The 17,141-nt window shown below is 36.8% G+C and overlaps 1 long non-coding RNA gene across 1 annotated transcript in view; it reads left to right on the top strand.

The window, feature by feature from the left end:
* The window catches only part of LOC141370614 (uncharacterized), a 336,998-nt gene that overhangs the window by 302,250 nt on the left and 17,607 nt on the right, over positions 1-17,141 (top strand). Inside the window, exons 4-5 of the long non-coding RNA XR_012374803.1 lie at positions 10,107-10,148; positions 11,165-11,254. This is a non-coding gene — a long non-coding RNA (uncharacterized lncRNA). The remainder of the gene's footprint in view (positions 1-10,106; positions 10,149-11,164; positions 11,255-17,141) is intronic.

Here is a 17,141-nt window from a genome sequence, read left to right as displayed (position 1 = left end):
AACTAATGGTGTATTGTATGGTGATTAACATAACTTAATAAAATTTTAAAAAATAATAAAATAAAATAATAAAAATAATAATAATTTGATTTGGTTCAATTTAACAATTTGTAAAAAGAAGCCAAAAAATGTTGAGTTGAGATGATTAAATATGATAAATCAAATTTTTAAGTGAGGAAAAACATCATTAGCTTGATCAAAGAATTAATATGCATTTGCTAAAGGTCCAAGGGGAATTTTAAAAGAAAAGCAAAGACCAAAATAGTCCTATCAAAACACTGTCTTGTGAAGAAAAGCTATCTTCATATAAAGATGACCAGCTGAAATGGGTTAATTCAATTCACCATGTGAGATAAAGCCATTTCTTATGGTACCTGTGAATTCTAAAGTAGAAGCAATTCTCCCTAGTGAAGATATTGCTAAGTGGTTGAACCCATTGACAAGATGGTCAGCTGTCTCTGCCTATTTGGACAAATTTGTCATTGAGGTGCCTCTCAGTTTGGTTGAAGGAGAGACCCCCTTTTGCTTTCCAGCAAACCCCTTCAGATTTTATTATCTGTTTACTATGTTTGTATCCTTTGGATAAACAACATAGTGATTCGAAGGGGCATGTGCACCCCAACGTTTATAGCAGCAATGTCCACAATAGCCCAAAAATGGAAAGAGCTCAGATGTCCATTGACAGATGAATGGATAAAGAAGAAGTGGTATGGGGGCGGGGGGCTCCAGGGTTACTCAGTCGTTGAGCGTCTGCCTTCGGCTCAGGTCATGATCCCAGGGTCCTGGGATCGAGTCCTGCTTCAGGCTCCCTGCTTTGTGGGAAACCTGCTTATCTCTCTCCCACTCCCTTGCTTGTGTTCCTGTTCTCGTTATCTCTGTCAAATGAATAAATAAAATCTTAAAAAAAAAACACGAAGAAGTGGTATGGGACACACAATGGAATATTACTCAGCCTTCATAAAGAATGAAATCTTGCCATTTGCAATGATGTGGATGGAACTAGAAGGTATTATACTAAGTGAAATAAGTCAGTCAGAGAAAGACAAATACCATATGATTTCACTCGTATGTGGAATTTAATAAAGAAAACATATGAAGGGAAGGAAAAATAAAATAAGAAAAAACAGAGGGAGGCAAACCACAAGAGACTCTTAACTATAGGGAACAAACTGAGGGTTGCTGGAGGGGAGGTGGGGGGATGGGGTAACTAGTGATGGGCATTAAGGAGGACACTTGAAGTAATGAGCACTTGGTGTTGTATGCAACTGATGAATCACTGAATTCTACCTCTGAAACTAATAATACAATATATGTTAATTAAATTGAATTTAAATAAAATTTTAAATAAATACATAAATAAATAAATAAACAGTCGCCCACCAGGGCACCTGGGTGGTACAGTGGGGTGAGCACCCAACGATTGGTTTCTGCTCAGGTCCTGATCTCAGGGTCGTGAGATTGAGCCCTGCATCTGGTTCCACACTCAGTGTTAATTCTGCTTGAAATTCTCTCTCCTTCTCCCTCTGCCCCTCCTGCTCATGCTCTCTCTCTATATATAATAAATATTTAAAAAATAAAGTGTTGCCCACCATTTATGGAATAAACATTTCTACTTCATTTTAATTTCATATCACAGGAGAACAATAAAGGCAGTATAGTTATTGGTCAGGGCTGTGTTAATGTGTTACATATAACCTTAAGAATTACAGTCAAGTCTATAGAGTCAAGGTTTCTGGTTTTCCCTTACAATTTGGCGGCAAAATAGAGAAGGCATTTTATTTAAAATATTCATGCAGGGGCGCCTGGGTGGCTCAGTCATTAAGCACTCAGGTTATGATCCAAGGTCCTGAGATCAAGGCCCACATTGGGCTCCCTGCTCGGCGGGAAGCCTGCTTCTCCCTCTTCCACTGCCCCTGCTTGTGTTCCCTCTCTCACTGTGTATCTTTCTGTCAAATAAATAAATAAAATCTTTAAAAAAAATCCATGCAAATTTAATGCCAGTATGTTATGAGATAGTTTTAACATCAAATTATATGACACAAGACATGAGAAGACTTTTCTGACTCTGCACTTTTTCATTTCAATGTAGTATAGAGGTTCATTGCTATGTTATTTTAGTACTTATTTTTTTTCCAGGATAAAATAGGAAATTGTTTCTTTCCTCTTGAGAGCATTAAAATTTTCATGAAACTTAACACTCATTGAAAAAAATCATTGTATATATCCATTTTGAACAATAGTCATCATAATTGGAATCTAAGGAGGGGTGGGAATGCATAAAAGGAGTTTTCCCTAAGTCTTTCTCTATGGTAAAGTTGCTAAAAATATTTATTTTTTTTTTACTTTTTTTCATTTTTTAAATTTTTTATTATTACTCAGCCATCAGAAAGGATGAATATCTACTATTTGCATCGACGTGGATGGAACTGGAGGGGATTATGCTAAGTGAAATAAGTCAAGCAGAGAAAGACAATTATCATATGTTTTCACTCATATGTGGAACATAAGGAATAGTGCAGAGGACCACACGGGAAGGGAGGAAAAACTAAATGGGAAGAAATCAGAAAGGGAGACAAACCATGAGAGACTCTGGACTCTGTGAAACAAACTGAGGGTTACAGAAGGGAGGTGGGTGGGAGGATGGGGTAGCCAGGTGATGGGTATTAAGGAGGGCATGTGTGGTGATGAGCACTGGGTGTTATATGCAACTAATGAATCGTTGAACACTAAAAACAAACAAAAAATTAATTAATTAATATATGGTTTACTCATGATGCCCTTTATAGAAAGGATCACTACATTTGCAAAGAGAAGTCACAAAATGTATATTGCTAGGTATAAGAATGGCAAACTACTTCACTACATCATTTACTCCAGTACTTAGAGAAATTTAGCGAGTAGCAAAGAGATCTTGCCATCAAATCTAGAATATGCTTATTTATCTTATTACCAACAGATAGAATATCAGGGAGACAATTGTAAACTGAAATGAACAGTGATAACCTAGTAACCTTATATTTTTGTAAGGAATGAAACTAAGAAATTGTCTTGAGAATTTGTTTAAATCAGGCTTGCTGAATTCATTTTGAATACATTTAAAAAGAGTATAAAAGATGAAACTAAGTCTGAGATAAAATTAACAAAGTGTTTATTTATAAACTTGTTGCATAGGAAACCATCTGCTTTAACTTTTGTTCCAGCAGAGATTCAAGGGTACTAAAAAGGAAGTAAGTAATAGAGTAAAAAGATGCAATAATGATACAGTGTCTGATTGGCAAACTTTTAAGATTTTTTTTTAAATAAAGACTTTATAATTGGTCTTCAGACACAGTTGACAATCCTAGGTTGTCTGTAAGGAGGCAAGTGAGCAGTTTGAGATATTTCAAAAGAGAAGACTGTTCAAAGATAGGAGCAGAAGGTTATCTGTGGCTAGCCTTTTCCTCAAACAAGTCAGTGTCAATGGGTGCTTTTTTTTTTAAATGAAAATGGTTCTTATGAGACACTGACTACCGTGGTAGGCATCGCCCCATTACAAGTCCATACTTCCACTATGACTGGAAAGTGGCTAATATTCTGTACAAATGGCATTACTAATGTTTTTACACTTTACGGGAAGCACGAAATCACAAATTTCATGAGCCTGGCTGAAACAACACATGCAGAAGCATACACACAAACATGTACTGCTATACATTCATGCGTGTGCAAACATACACACATAAAACCCCCAACCTGATCCCTTGTATTTGAAGAGCTGCCTTATAGTAAACAACTATTTAAGTTGGTTACACTGATTAAAAGACATCTTGTAATGAATCCTAGGCAACAAGTCATAACATTATATAATTACCAGAGCAAATCCTATAAAAAGAAAAATCTAATGCCAAATATATCACTGCAATACAGTCCAACTTCAGAATGTCTTTCATAACTTGCAACACAGGTGCATTTTATTTTAAAGGACAGTGGTGAAAATAAAAGCAGTAATTGGATTAAAGCTCATGGGTTAGAACTTTTGTTATATCAAAAGCGACCAAAGAATAATTATTACTGGTTGAAATAACCATTTTTAAAGATTTTAATAGCTATTCATGGGTGGTTAGTGAGTACTGTGGTCAGAAGTATTATCACTAAATTAATTGCAAGGATTAATGTGGCTTTTAGTACTTACTTGCATAGTCATGCCTGGGGCTGGCCAACACTCTACCACTGCCACCATCTTCCTTTTATTGATGTTTTGTGTTGAACGACAATCCCCTATTTCCTCATTTATTTTATTGAAAGATATTGGACAGGAGCTGATGATTGTAGACCATCATAAAGAGATTTTTAAAGTTTTTTTAATTGGTCCTTAGAGACAATAAAACAGAGATCCATCTTCAACTGACATGGAAAGAGGTGAAAAAAGGAGAGAATAAAATAAGCTGGAGCAGACCACACACCATGCCTACCCTCAATCTCAGGACCTAAGAACACTATCTAGCTCAAGCAGTAAAGAATAGTGGTTAAAAGATTGGGTTCTAGAGCCAAAATTACCTGCATTCAGATTATTGATCTGCTGCTTTATTAGACTTATAATCTTGGATAAGTTATTTAATTATCTGTGCCTTGGTGTCATCACTCCTAAAATGGAGTTAATATTAGCAACCCTCTTGAGTATTAAGGTGAATTAATATATGTTAAGTACTTGAAATCATGACTGGCATGTAGTAATTTTAAGTAATTTAATTTTAGCTTTTAAGTAATCACATGCATTGCATTGGTCAAATTATAGCTAACATTTATTAAATACTACATGTCAGCTCCTTCCTTGAAGGATCACTGCAGGCTAGCTGGGTCCTTTGCTCAAGATGCTTGTTCCTTTTCAGGTGGCCTATTCTAAATTCTGGTAACACTTCTCTAAAAATGGTGTCAGTCCTGTTGTTACCAGTTTCTTTTGGACCTCTCTCATTAGGATTTTTATGCAGTATGAGCCCTTTTCAAATGTTCTGAAGATTCTGGTTACATGCCTGCTGGGACACTGGATGCAGGCACCTAAAAAAAATACATAAACTCTTGAGAGCTAAGCAGGCGCTGGTTGAACCAAAAAGCATCTCTGAATGGAAAGAAATCAGAGAGGGAGACAAACCATGAGAGACTCTGGACTCTGGGAAACAAACTGAGGGTTACAGAAGGGAGGGGGGTGAGGAGATGGGGTAACCAGGTGATGAGTATTAAGGAGGGCAGGTGATGTGATGAGCACTGGGTGTTATACACAACTACTGAATTGTTGAACACTACATCAAAAACTAACGATGCACTATATGTTGGCTAGTTATAAAAAAAAATGCATCTCCAGACAGGCCCTAAGTTTCCATCCTTCTTTTTTTTAATGCATTCTTTTTTTTTAAGATTTTATTTATTTATTTGACAGAGAGAGACACAGAGAGAGAGGGAACACAAGCAGGGACAGTGGGGGAGGTAGAAGCAGGCTTCCCTTGGAGCAGGGAGCCCGATGTGGGGCTCGATCCCAGGACCCTGGGATCATGACCTGAGCCGAAGGCAGACACTTAACAACTGAGTCACCCAGGCGCCCCAGTTTCCATCCTTCTTGTTTTTTTTTTCCTTTTTAACCTCCTTAATCCTTACCTTCTTTAAGCCCCACCAAAAGTATCATCTTTTCTGTGGTAATGTATACAATGAAATATTATTCAGCCATAAAAATAATGAAATCTTGTTATTCATGACAACATGGATGGACCTAGAGGGTATTACACTAAGTGAAATAAGTAAAATAGAGAAGAACAAATAACCACATGATTTAATTTATATGTGGAGTCTAAAAATAACAAGACAAATTAACAAACAAACAGACTAATAAATACAGAGACCAAACTGTTGGTTGCTAGAGGGTAAGGATATGGGGGAATGGGCCAATAGGTGAAGGGAATTAAAAGGTACAAACTTGGGCACCTGGGTGGCTCAGTTGGTTAGGCGACTGCCTTCAGCTTAGGTCATGATCCCGGGGTCCTGGGATCGAGCCCCGCATCGGGCTCCCTACTTGGTGGGAAGTCTGCTTCTCCCTCTCCCACTCCCTCTGCTTGTGTTCCCTCTCTCACTGTCTCTCTCTGTCAATTAAATAAATAAAATCTTTTTTTAAAAAAGGTACAAACTTACAAACTTTCAGTTATAAAATAAGTCACAGGATGAAAATTACATCACAGGGAATATAGCCAATAATATTGTAATAACTTTGTACGGTGACATGATAACTATACTTATTTTGGTGAGCATTGTGTAATGTGTAAAGTTGTCAAATTACTATGTTGTGCACCTAAAATTAATATAACGTTGTATATCAATTATACTTCAATTTTTAAGAAGGCAAACTGGTCAAACTGTCAGATAGGAGATTCCTACTTTATGCTTAATTAGGACATGTAAATGGTGGCTGAAATTGGTCTGAAATATTTAAATCATTACTCTTTATTTTGCAGAGTGTGCAATTTGCAAATGAATTTGCAAATGTTAATGAAACATAAGTATGATGTAAAAAAGTCTCATCTCTTATTAGTCTCTTTATATGAAATGCTTGACGACTGACATTTGCATAGTAATTCATTAATTCAACATTTAGTGAATGTCCCTTTTGTGTCAGATACTACAGATGCTGGCAGCTCAGACACGAATAAAACATGGATGGGTTGCTGGGTATTCAATCACTTCCCCACCTTTATGGCTTTCCCTTGTCTCTCCCTGGCCAGAGCCTCAGACAAAGTAAAAGGCTGGGACTAAAGGAAGTGAAAAATAATGCTAGTGGAGAATCTTAATGCTTCTAAAAGAACACCAAGATACATGGTGGTAGAAGTAGTGGTGGAGAGAAATCCATGTTTTCTTTTATTTCTTACCCAGTATTTTGAGGATGAAGTTCCAGAAGTCAGAAAGAGTGAAAGGGATTCAAGGGAAGGGAAACAATAAAGCATCTAGTACTTGATAAAGCCTGAAGTTTCTCTCAAATTAATACTGGGACAGAAGGAGACCAACTTTTCTTTCCTATCTCCTGATATCTCTGTAGGATATCTTTTTAGGTACTTTGGGCTTTGACAGTCACACTAAAAGTCAGAGAAAGGTTTTATTGAAAGGTAACTACAGAGAGAACTCTATTAAAAAAAAAACACTAAGGGCAGCCTGGGGGTAAAAAGGGATTGTATTTTATTATATTTTATTTATGGAAGTCCACATGTTCTTTTCATGTGCCTAAATAAGATTGCTCTGAGACTTAAGAGTTGGCCTATTGCTCAAAGCTTTGTTCATACATGCATCCCACCTTTTAGAATTTTATCCTTTTAGTTTAAGAATTGTATTGTGTCATATGCAGAACCCAGCTTCTGACTATAGACAAACTAGGTTCTAATCCCCACTCAGCCACACAAAATTTGTGATGCTGTCTCATTAAACCATCCTAAGATTTATTTGTCTGAAAAATGGAGCTAATAAAAGCCTGTGCATAATTACCTGAGGAGTGCATCTCTAATGCATATGGAAAGCTTAGCACAAAACCTGGTACATAGAAGACACGCAGACTGGGGCATTTCTTGGGCTCTCTTCCATTCACTTAAATCCATCTCTGAGTCCTGACTGCAAATGCATGACTAGAAATTGACTTAGAAATATGTGAAGTGCCCAGTTCATGGAGCCTAAAAGCACAGAAGATGTTTTAGAATTCTGCCAAGGGGCGACCCTGGGTCTAGACCATAATTCCTTCATGCCACAGCCTCTAAGTCCCAACACAATTGAGCTTTGTCTACTTTGTTTTTCCTTTCTCCACAGCACTTTACTTTTGTTACCAAATCATCACTTGTTCTTATTTTCAGTTGTTGAGGTAAGTTTTATTTTTATCCTGGAAGTAGAGTGTCTAAATTTCTTTCTGTGAATAGAAATGAATGGTTTTGTCTGCCTGATGAAATCATTGGAAAATATACCCAAGAAGAGCTTTGTTCTAGGATCTGTTTTATATGACTATGAGGACTAGATTTCTAGAAAGTCAAAAGCCATCTACCCATTGCCCCCAATCAATCAATCAATTAATCAATCAATCCAGGCAGCTTCAAAGAACCTGCAGATATCAAGCCACAATAGTGAGCTTCCTCTAGGCAGATGATGTCCAGGTCTATCCTGAGAGCCCAATAGGCTCCTTCTCCAGAGATACATAGTGCATCTTCTTGAGGTATGATTTTAAGAAGTATATTTAACGTCAATAAGCACTTGCTTTGAGGCAGGAAGTGTGCTAATTTTCTTATATGCCTCATTTTATATAAACTCTCAACAACCCTATGAGATTGGTATTACTTGTCCCATTTTGCAGATGAACAAACTAAGGTGCAGGTAGCTTATACAATTTGTTCAGGGTCACAGGTAATGGAGAAACTGGTAATTTGAAGCCAGATCTGCCCAATTCTAAACCCCATACTCTTAACCATTATGCTATATTGCCACCAGTATATTTTCTCCAAGCTAGTGAAGTGTAGTAGGTACGCTTTTTCCTTGAATTTGCACATATCCCTGGAAGGCATATGACATAAGTTTTATCAGTTACTGATATCTCCATTTGTGAGTTTCAAATATTTTCTTCATTCTTTCCTTCATTAACTAAACATTTACTGAGCACATACTTGCCACCAGGAATTGTATATAGGTTTCAGGTGTACAAAAATAAAAATAAGATGCAGAACCAGCTCTCTAAGAGTTCAGGTTACTATTGTGTTGCCAATGGACAGGTTTGATTTGTTGGGGGCAAGCAGGATTACATTGATAAAAATGACTTTCCATTTTGTTCATCTTTGTATTCCAGCTCCTAATCAGTCACAGAATAGGTACTTAAAGAAACAAATAAATAAGGGTGTCCAAGAGTCACCACCCTCCTGGTTTTGCAAAGGAGAAGTCTTGGTGCCTGATGCCAAGGCAAAAATTCTAAAAGTTTAGGCTCCTGACAAGCGCCAAAAAAAGCAGCTTCCCCATTAAGGCATGAGAAAAACAGCCAATTTTTCCCCTTGAAGCAGCCTGTATCTTGTATAGTGACAAAACAGAAAATGAAATGTGAAACAAACACATCCTGTCCATCAAACATCTCTAAGACCAACATGGAGTTAAAGGTACCACTGTTAACAAGCAGTATGGTCAATGGTGGATTAACTAATTTCTTATATTGACAAAGTGGTTGGCCATATATGGTGTGGTAGGAGATGCTATCACAATGTCAACCTGCAATTGTGTCTGCCTAAGGATATGATCACTGCCTTACCCTGGGGATTTTAATCCCCAGCACTGGCATACACAGTGCTTAAAATTCATACTCCTTTGATTTATGGTAGTGGTTAATTAAAAAAAAACAAAAACAAAAAAAACTATGGCCAACCAGATCTTGATAATATATATAAACAACTGAAAAATAACTTACCTGGAGGTATGAAGCATTGTCCAAAGATATTTTGATGGGCTAAGGGAGTTAAAAGTTAACATTGAATACATTAAAATCAGGCTTAGGTATGACATTCCAGTGAGCCAGGTGAGAGCTTTGTCTAACTGGCCTCAAACACCCCACATAGCTCAAATACTACAACACATTTTTCTTGGAACTCTCCCAACCTGTTTTATCATCATCATTTATTTTATTTTATTATGTTATGTTAATCACCACACATTACATCATTAGTTTTTGATGTAGTGTTCCATAATTCATTGTTTTAACACCACCTTCTACCTACAAAGCCTTGGAGCATATAAAACTCCCTTTTACACCTAGTCTTATTGGATGTTCACAATGAGCTTATGAGAATCGTATGTCCAATAAATATTTATATAGGGAAAATGTTTTCCAGGATACGAAAGTATCCCAGGGTCATGTGAATGATACAATGGAATCTGCCATTGAAGCTTGCGAATGCTATTATCTTTGTGGAGTGACACACACACGTCAGGATACTTCTTTGCTACTGACAAAGTGATTTATCAAAGAAGAATGTATATATTCTACTGTGTATCAGCCTATTCTGATACATACTATATATATTTTATTTGTTATATATCTATATATCTGTTTAATATTATGTATATATATTCTGTTGCAGAGATGAATATGACTATGAAGGCATCAGTGGAACATGAGATAAGTAAATCCAACCTTCTCATCTGAGTCATAAAATATATGCTTTCTTTCCCAAAATGAAAAATGGGTTTTATTTATGGAAACATAAGCACAATCATTTAAATTTAGATTGCTGCTTAACAAGTCCATTTAGATTCTGGGAAAGTCAATGGACACAAGTAATTTATGAACAATATAATTTGTCAAAATCTTTTTGCTGAAGGAGAATTCAATCAACTGGGCTCTTATTCCTGAAAACCAAATGATCTGGCCATATGCATTTATCTTCTTTCCATCCTTTTGCATAATTGAAAATCATCCCCTTATGAATAAAGATGCTGAGTAATATTATCTAATATTTCTACAGTATTGCATACGTTACTAAGAACATTGATATGCATTATCTCATGTAATCATGGTGACCTCCCTTTGAAGTAGTTACTGTCCCATTTTATAGTTGAGGAAACTGAAAATAAGTGATTAAGTAACTGGCTCAATTTCATATAGCTAACAAGTAGCAGGACCACAGTTAAATTTAGGTCTTCTGGCTATAATTCCAAAGTTTTAGTCATGACACTTTACTCTTGCTATGGAAAACATTTACTTCTATTCATTGGTAACAATTATATTTCAAACTCTGGTAAAAATCCATGAAAACATTTTGCCATGTAACATTTTCCTATGTAGCAAATCAGCAAAACTCTGCCTTCTGGAAAATATAAAGCAGCTATACTTGTTTTCCCATATAAATCGATATTGGAATGATTTGGAGGACCAAGTCAAGGAAGAAATGGTGAGCAGTTTGTTTGGCTAATGTGGTTGCTAAGGCAATAGGAGACTTTCACTGTTTATGCTTTTGAAAATAAAATGCTTTTTAAAATTTTTCACTTGAATCAAACAATATACAAGTATTGGGTCTATTTCAGTAATATCACATGTGGAGTGTCTTCAGGGATATATATATATATTTTTTATGGAGGGAGACAACATGGTCCTTACCAGGCAGTTAATGGAAGGTTAACTATTTTTATTGTTTCTCAGCGTGTCCAGGCTTTGTGAGACACATGGACCATGTCCTTGCAGTGGCCAACATCAGAGGGGGTGGCAAATATGGAGAGATGTGGCATAAAGGTGAGGTATTTTCTCTATAGAAACACCAAACAAGGCATAGTCAAAGCTCTATTTGAATGAGTTGATGGGATTAGGAGCAGAAAAGTGTTTTGGCTAAACGAGTGAAAAATAAAAATATTTTCAAACATGTTGCAGGCACCACTGCTTCTCTAAAACCAACTCAGCCTTTTCACATGCTATTCCTTTATAGTGTATTTATTTTAATGAAGTACATATTTTTCAGAAGCATATCCTATAGAGTATAATCAGAATTGTTCTTTTTAGAAATGCATGGGGTACATTTTTATTTATCATTGTCAGAAGTGAGTCTGTGGGGCACTTTTTGGTATTTATTCCCTCTCCTCTTAGTAAATGCCAAGCTGTTTAGTTAGCATTATTTGGCTCTCTCAAAAAAGGCCATTTTCTCTTAAAAGAAAAGAGCAATCTAAAATAGAGCTTTTCTGTGCCTAATGTGGGCATCTTTTTGCTTGTTTTCTCTAATTTTCCCAATGTTGCTGAGAAATAATGTCCTCTAGCATTGCTGCTGTGACTCTATCATAAGCAGGTTTTAGACCCAGGAGCTCAGTCATTTTTTTTTTTTTTATTCAGTCTCCATTCTCTGGGATCCTGAAGTGTGTATTCTAGTTGATTGAGGATAGTACTTCTATACTAATCTTCATTCCCCAGACTGTAATAGTTTTTTTAAGGCCCTACCTCTTCCTTTATCTTTATATATGGAGCACAGCCTCTCTCCCAGGCTTTTGTGTATTTAGAATTTACAGACTAAGTAATAGCCAGAGGAGGGTGTGCAAATGCATGTTCATTCCCACCAGCCCCAGACTTCTTTCCTCTTTCATCACTGGTCATCATTTATAAGAAGGCGTACTGGGACAAAGGTAGCCTCCAGTGCTTGGGTTGGTCAGCAGCACCAGGAGAGAGGAGTCTTCTCTCACAATAAGAAAGATTTGTGTACATCCACTTGTTCCCTAACCTGAGGCCAAAGTCTATGATTTTCTGCATCAAACCCAGTCTGCGAAGATGAGGGTAGGTCCACTTCAAACTCCTGCAAAGAGGAGGGGTGAGAAGTGCACCTGTGCAGAGCACTTCCATTTTCTCAGGGTGGGGGAAGCACACACAACCATGTCATCATTTGCTAGGTGGAACTCAGAAAAGGTTGAGAATGGCTTGAGGTTAAGTTCAGCTTCTCCAAAATACAGGTTCTTTTTGATTTACGTGCTTTCATACTTTCACCCTCATGGTTCTCTGAGATAACAGATCATCTCTTCCTTTTGGGGCATTACCATTTAAGTTCTGGAAACTTGTACTTCAGAAGGTGCCTCCTCTCTGCTCTTCCACTAACTTTGTCATCATTAGCCAAAAGCAGTTTCTCTCTGCTGGACAGCGAGAGCCAGCAAGAGGCCCAAAGAGGACCTGTGTTTTTCCTAAGACTGCTAAGCTGAGCCTCTTGCTTAGAGCCCTTAGTGGCTTCCCACTGCCTTCAGGCAGAGGTGGTCTGTGCAGCAAAGCCTGGAATGAGCCCTCCAGATGAACTGGTGATAAACTCTGAAAATAAAATGCTTTGAAGGAACACTAAAGTTAAACAGGTGCTGAGTTATTGCCAAAGGCTGGTGTATCTGAACATAGTATTTGTTTGAGAAGTCTTTTTCTAATAGAGAAAATACTTTTTATTTTTTTAAGAAAGAGAGAGAGTGAGCATGAGCATGGGGCTGGGGGAGGGGCAGAGGGAGAGGGAGAGAGAGAATCTTAAGCAGGCTCTACACCCAGCATGGAGCTCCATTCGTGGCTCAATCTCATGACCCTGAGATCATGACCTGAGCTGAAATCAAGAGCTGAATGCTTAACCCACTGAGCCACCCAGGTGCCCCAGGAAAATACTTTTTACAGTCATCAAATCACTTCAGTACCCAGATAATAAGAGAAATGTCCTGTTTTTGCAGATAATCTATAGGACAAGAAATTGTGTAACAGGCTTATGGGGATCACTTTCCTGGAAAATCTCCAGTGGCATTTAACAGAAAACTATCCCAGGAAACCTTGGGTCAATCTATTCATCACTCTTTACCTCAGTTTTTCCATCTGTACAATGAATGATGGGCTTCACTAAATAATATTTAAAGGGTTCTTCCAGCCCTGATGCCTTATAGTTCTTTGAAATTCAAACAACTGGGTTACTAGAGAATTCTTTCTTTGGGTATAAAAAGGGTCTGGCATTTATGCCCATCCTAATACAATCTGAAAATTCAGAATAGGGAAAGGAGCAGATCTCTCTTTGGTCTAGACAGAGGTACTGTTAACCTCACATCATTTCTGGCCCTGCAGTTTAATGCAGGAGCACCTGGACCATACATGAAGCCAGGTAGTCTATCCTGGACTATTAATAACTTTAAGCAAGGAAACTTTTAAAAATATTTTTTATTATGTTATGTTAGTCACCATACAGTACATCATTACTTTTTGATGTAGTGTTCAATGATTTATTGGCTGCATATAAGGTTCTTATTACAGCTAGACTTAGCTATATGTAAAATATACTTCATAGTCAATAGCTCTGCATTATTCTTCTGGGGAAATAAGGCTTTTATTGACTGGGTGAGGTTTTTGATATTTTTGTAAAATGTGATGAGCTTCATCACAGAAGCAGTATGGATCAATATCAAAGGATGCTAGTGAAAGTAAGAGCAGATCCTTTTCTATGTAGTAATGATAAGGACACTGTTTTGTTCTTGAGTAATCTCCTCAGTCTCAAAATCATTCCTAATACAATGTTAAATACCTGCCCTTTCTTTTAAGAGATTTAACATTTACTTTATTTAATATCATAATTTCTACCATTTTCTTTTTTTAAAGATTTTATTTATTTATTTAACAGAGAGAGAGACAACGAGAGAGGGGAGTGGGAGAGGGAGAAGCAGGCCTCCCGTGGAGTGGGGAGCCTAATGTGGGGCCCGATCCCAGGACCCCGGGCTCAAGACCTGAGCCAAAGGCAGATGCCTAACAACCAAACCACCCAGGCGCCCCAATTTCTGCCATTTTAATTAGTTTTTATAAATGATTTGTATTTTTAGATGGTTAGATCCCGATTTTTTATTTTTATTTTTAGCTAACATTTTCTCAATTTCTCTTTTGTAATCTGTATCACATTTTACAAAAATGTGTCTCTTGATTAGACATACGAATTAAAGTAAATATATCTTTTTTAAAACATTTTCTATGTTGAATAATGCTAAAAATGGCTGAAAGTAATTTTGTAAGTTCATTAGATATTTTCCCTTTAAGTATTTTTTTTTAAAAGAAAGAAAAGAAAAATACCCTGATTCAAAGCAGATGGAGCTGTCAAGGATCACTCACACAGGTGAGCTGAATTGAGCTGATTAGTTGTTAAGTGCTTACAGCTGTTAGTTTAGACTTAGAGGAAATTGTAGAAGATCAGGTCCTCCCCTTACCGGATAAGATTTGAAACAATCATTATGAAGAAAAATAGAATTGTTATAAGAATTATGTTCCTTGGATTTGCAAAGTAAAATAAAGAACAAATGCAAAGCAAAAACACAAAGTGCCGAAGACTTCTCAAATTAGCAAATACAACAGGAGATTTTGAGCAGCTTCTTGTCTTAAAAGTGAATTTATAGTAAGAAGTAATTCAAACACCTTAAGGCAGACTTAATGAAATGTAAAGTTCTCTGTGAAATAGCTAACATTTTTCCACTCAAATTTTGGTAAAAGTCTGAAATACAAAATATGTATTTGAAAGCTGAAATATTGCATATTCTATACAGATGCATTGAAACCTCCTAAAAATGTCAAAAACAACCAGAATTCTGTATGTGGCAGATAGCTGAACAAACATCTTCATTTTAATATTAGGTCTTTAAAGCCTCCAGGTGAGTAAGTTGAAAACTCAAGAAAGGAAAAAAAAACTTTTTTAACTTTAGAATTTTTTTATCATACAGTTTTATTTGACTGAAAACAGAAACAAGCCTAGCAAAGTGAGATTTATAGTTGCTCATTTCTGGAAACTGATCGTTTATTATCAAACCCATCCCGCATAAAACTGCCAGATAAGATCCTATTATTACAGTGTTCTCTTACCTGAACACTTCCAATGGCTCCCCATCAGGAAGTAGATTAAAGCTCTAAGGCTTGATCTCAAAGACAAGACCCTCAAAAATCCAGTCTAACCCACCTAATACTAAATATGGTGCAAACAGGGATTTGTCAGCCACCATAGTTTAAGCATCTAAATTGTAAAACCAAAATTACAGACACTCTATAGGGAAAGGCAAATACTACATACATGAATAGCCTACTTCTAAATCTAAGACATTAGAGTTTTAGAAAATACATAACAAATAAGGTTAATGAACTTTAGTCTTTGGGCTCTTGTTGAGCATTGGTAACCCTGAGCCATAGGCTTTACTTCTAACTAGGTGGAGTCCTAACCTCAAAAGAAGCAGAAACACATCACTTTCTTATCACTCATCCCCTTCTTTAGTCTATTCATTGATATACTCTACTGTGCTTTTCTGCATTCACTCCTCAAGTCCTAGAATATCTACCAAGGGAATATCTACCAATATCTACCACTAGAGTATAGTGGTTAGAACACAGATTGCCTGTGTTTTATTCTGACACTTACCAGCTGTGTTACCTTAAGCAAGTTACTAAAACTCTCTGTGTTTCCTAGTGAATTTGTGAGTATTAAATGAACCTGGTATAAAATGTTCTGAAGAAGGTAGCTCGTGGGGGTAGCTGCTATGTAAGTGCTTGTTATTATTTTTTTCTTCCTTCTTCCTTCAAGGTCTGGTCCAGCTCCCATCATCTACAGGAAGTCATATAATATCCTTGTGCACTTTTGAACTCCAATATCACTTAAAATCATTATGACTCCTTTAGTGTTTAATTTTATGCCACCACGAGAAATAACCCACACTGTTATAACATTATTTTAAACTGTTTTTAATGTGTTCAAGTCTTGCCTCTCCAAATAGACTACAAATTTTTTGAGAACAAGAACCATACCATATACTTTGTTTATTCTGTTGAACATATCATTGTATAGAATATGCTCAGAGTATATTTGTCAAATGAATGAATCAATAACTGATCATGACAGGTGGCATATTTCACAGGTTTCAGTATAGAATAGAACATTTTGACCACAAGATAGAAGTGAGCGTTTCTCTTTCTTTGAAGTGTAGCTGCAGTAAATGCTGGGCAGTTACAACATTTCTGAGAAGAAAGTGAGGTTATATTCTACCTATAGGTAATCTGCCTGTTTTAGAGCAGATTTATTCCATTTTAATCAAGGTAAAATGATTCTTTTTTTTTACTTTTTTTTTACATTTTATTATGTTATGTTAATCACCATACATTACATCATTAGTTTTTGATGTAGTGTTCCATGATGCATTGTTTGCATATAACACCCAGTGCTCCATTCAGTACATGTCCTCTTTAATACCCATCACTAGGCTAACCCATCCCCTCACCCCCCTCCCCTCTAGAACCCTCAGTTTGTTTCTCAGAGTCCATAATCTCTCATGGTTCGTCTCCCCCTCCAATTTCCCCCCCTTCATTTTTCCCTTCCTACTATCTTTTTTTTTCTTAACATATGATGTATTATTTGTTTCATAAGTACAGGTCTGTGATTCATCAGTCTTACACAATTCACAGTGCTCACCATAGCACATATCCTCCCCAATGTCTATCACCCAGCCACCCCATCCCTCCCACCCCCCACCACTCCAGCAACCCTCAGTTTGTTTCCTGAGATGAAGAATTCCTCATATCAGTGAGATCATATGATACATGTCTTTCTCTGATTGACTTATTTCACTCAGCATAATACCCTCCAGTTCCATCCACGTCATTGCAAATGGCAAGCTTT

The sequence above is a fragment of the Callorhinus ursinus genome, unplaced genomic scaffold (assembly GCF_003265705.2).
Source record: "Callorhinus ursinus isolate GAN/ISIS: 27379988/994484 unplaced genomic scaffold, GSC_fseal_2.0 scaffold40, whole genome shotgun sequence".
Taxonomy (NCBI): Eukaryota; Metazoa; Chordata; class Mammalia; order Carnivora; family Otariidae; genus Callorhinus; species Callorhinus ursinus.
The sequence above is the reverse complement of the archived record's forward strand: the minus strand, read 5'-3'. Positions and strand labels throughout refer to the sequence as shown.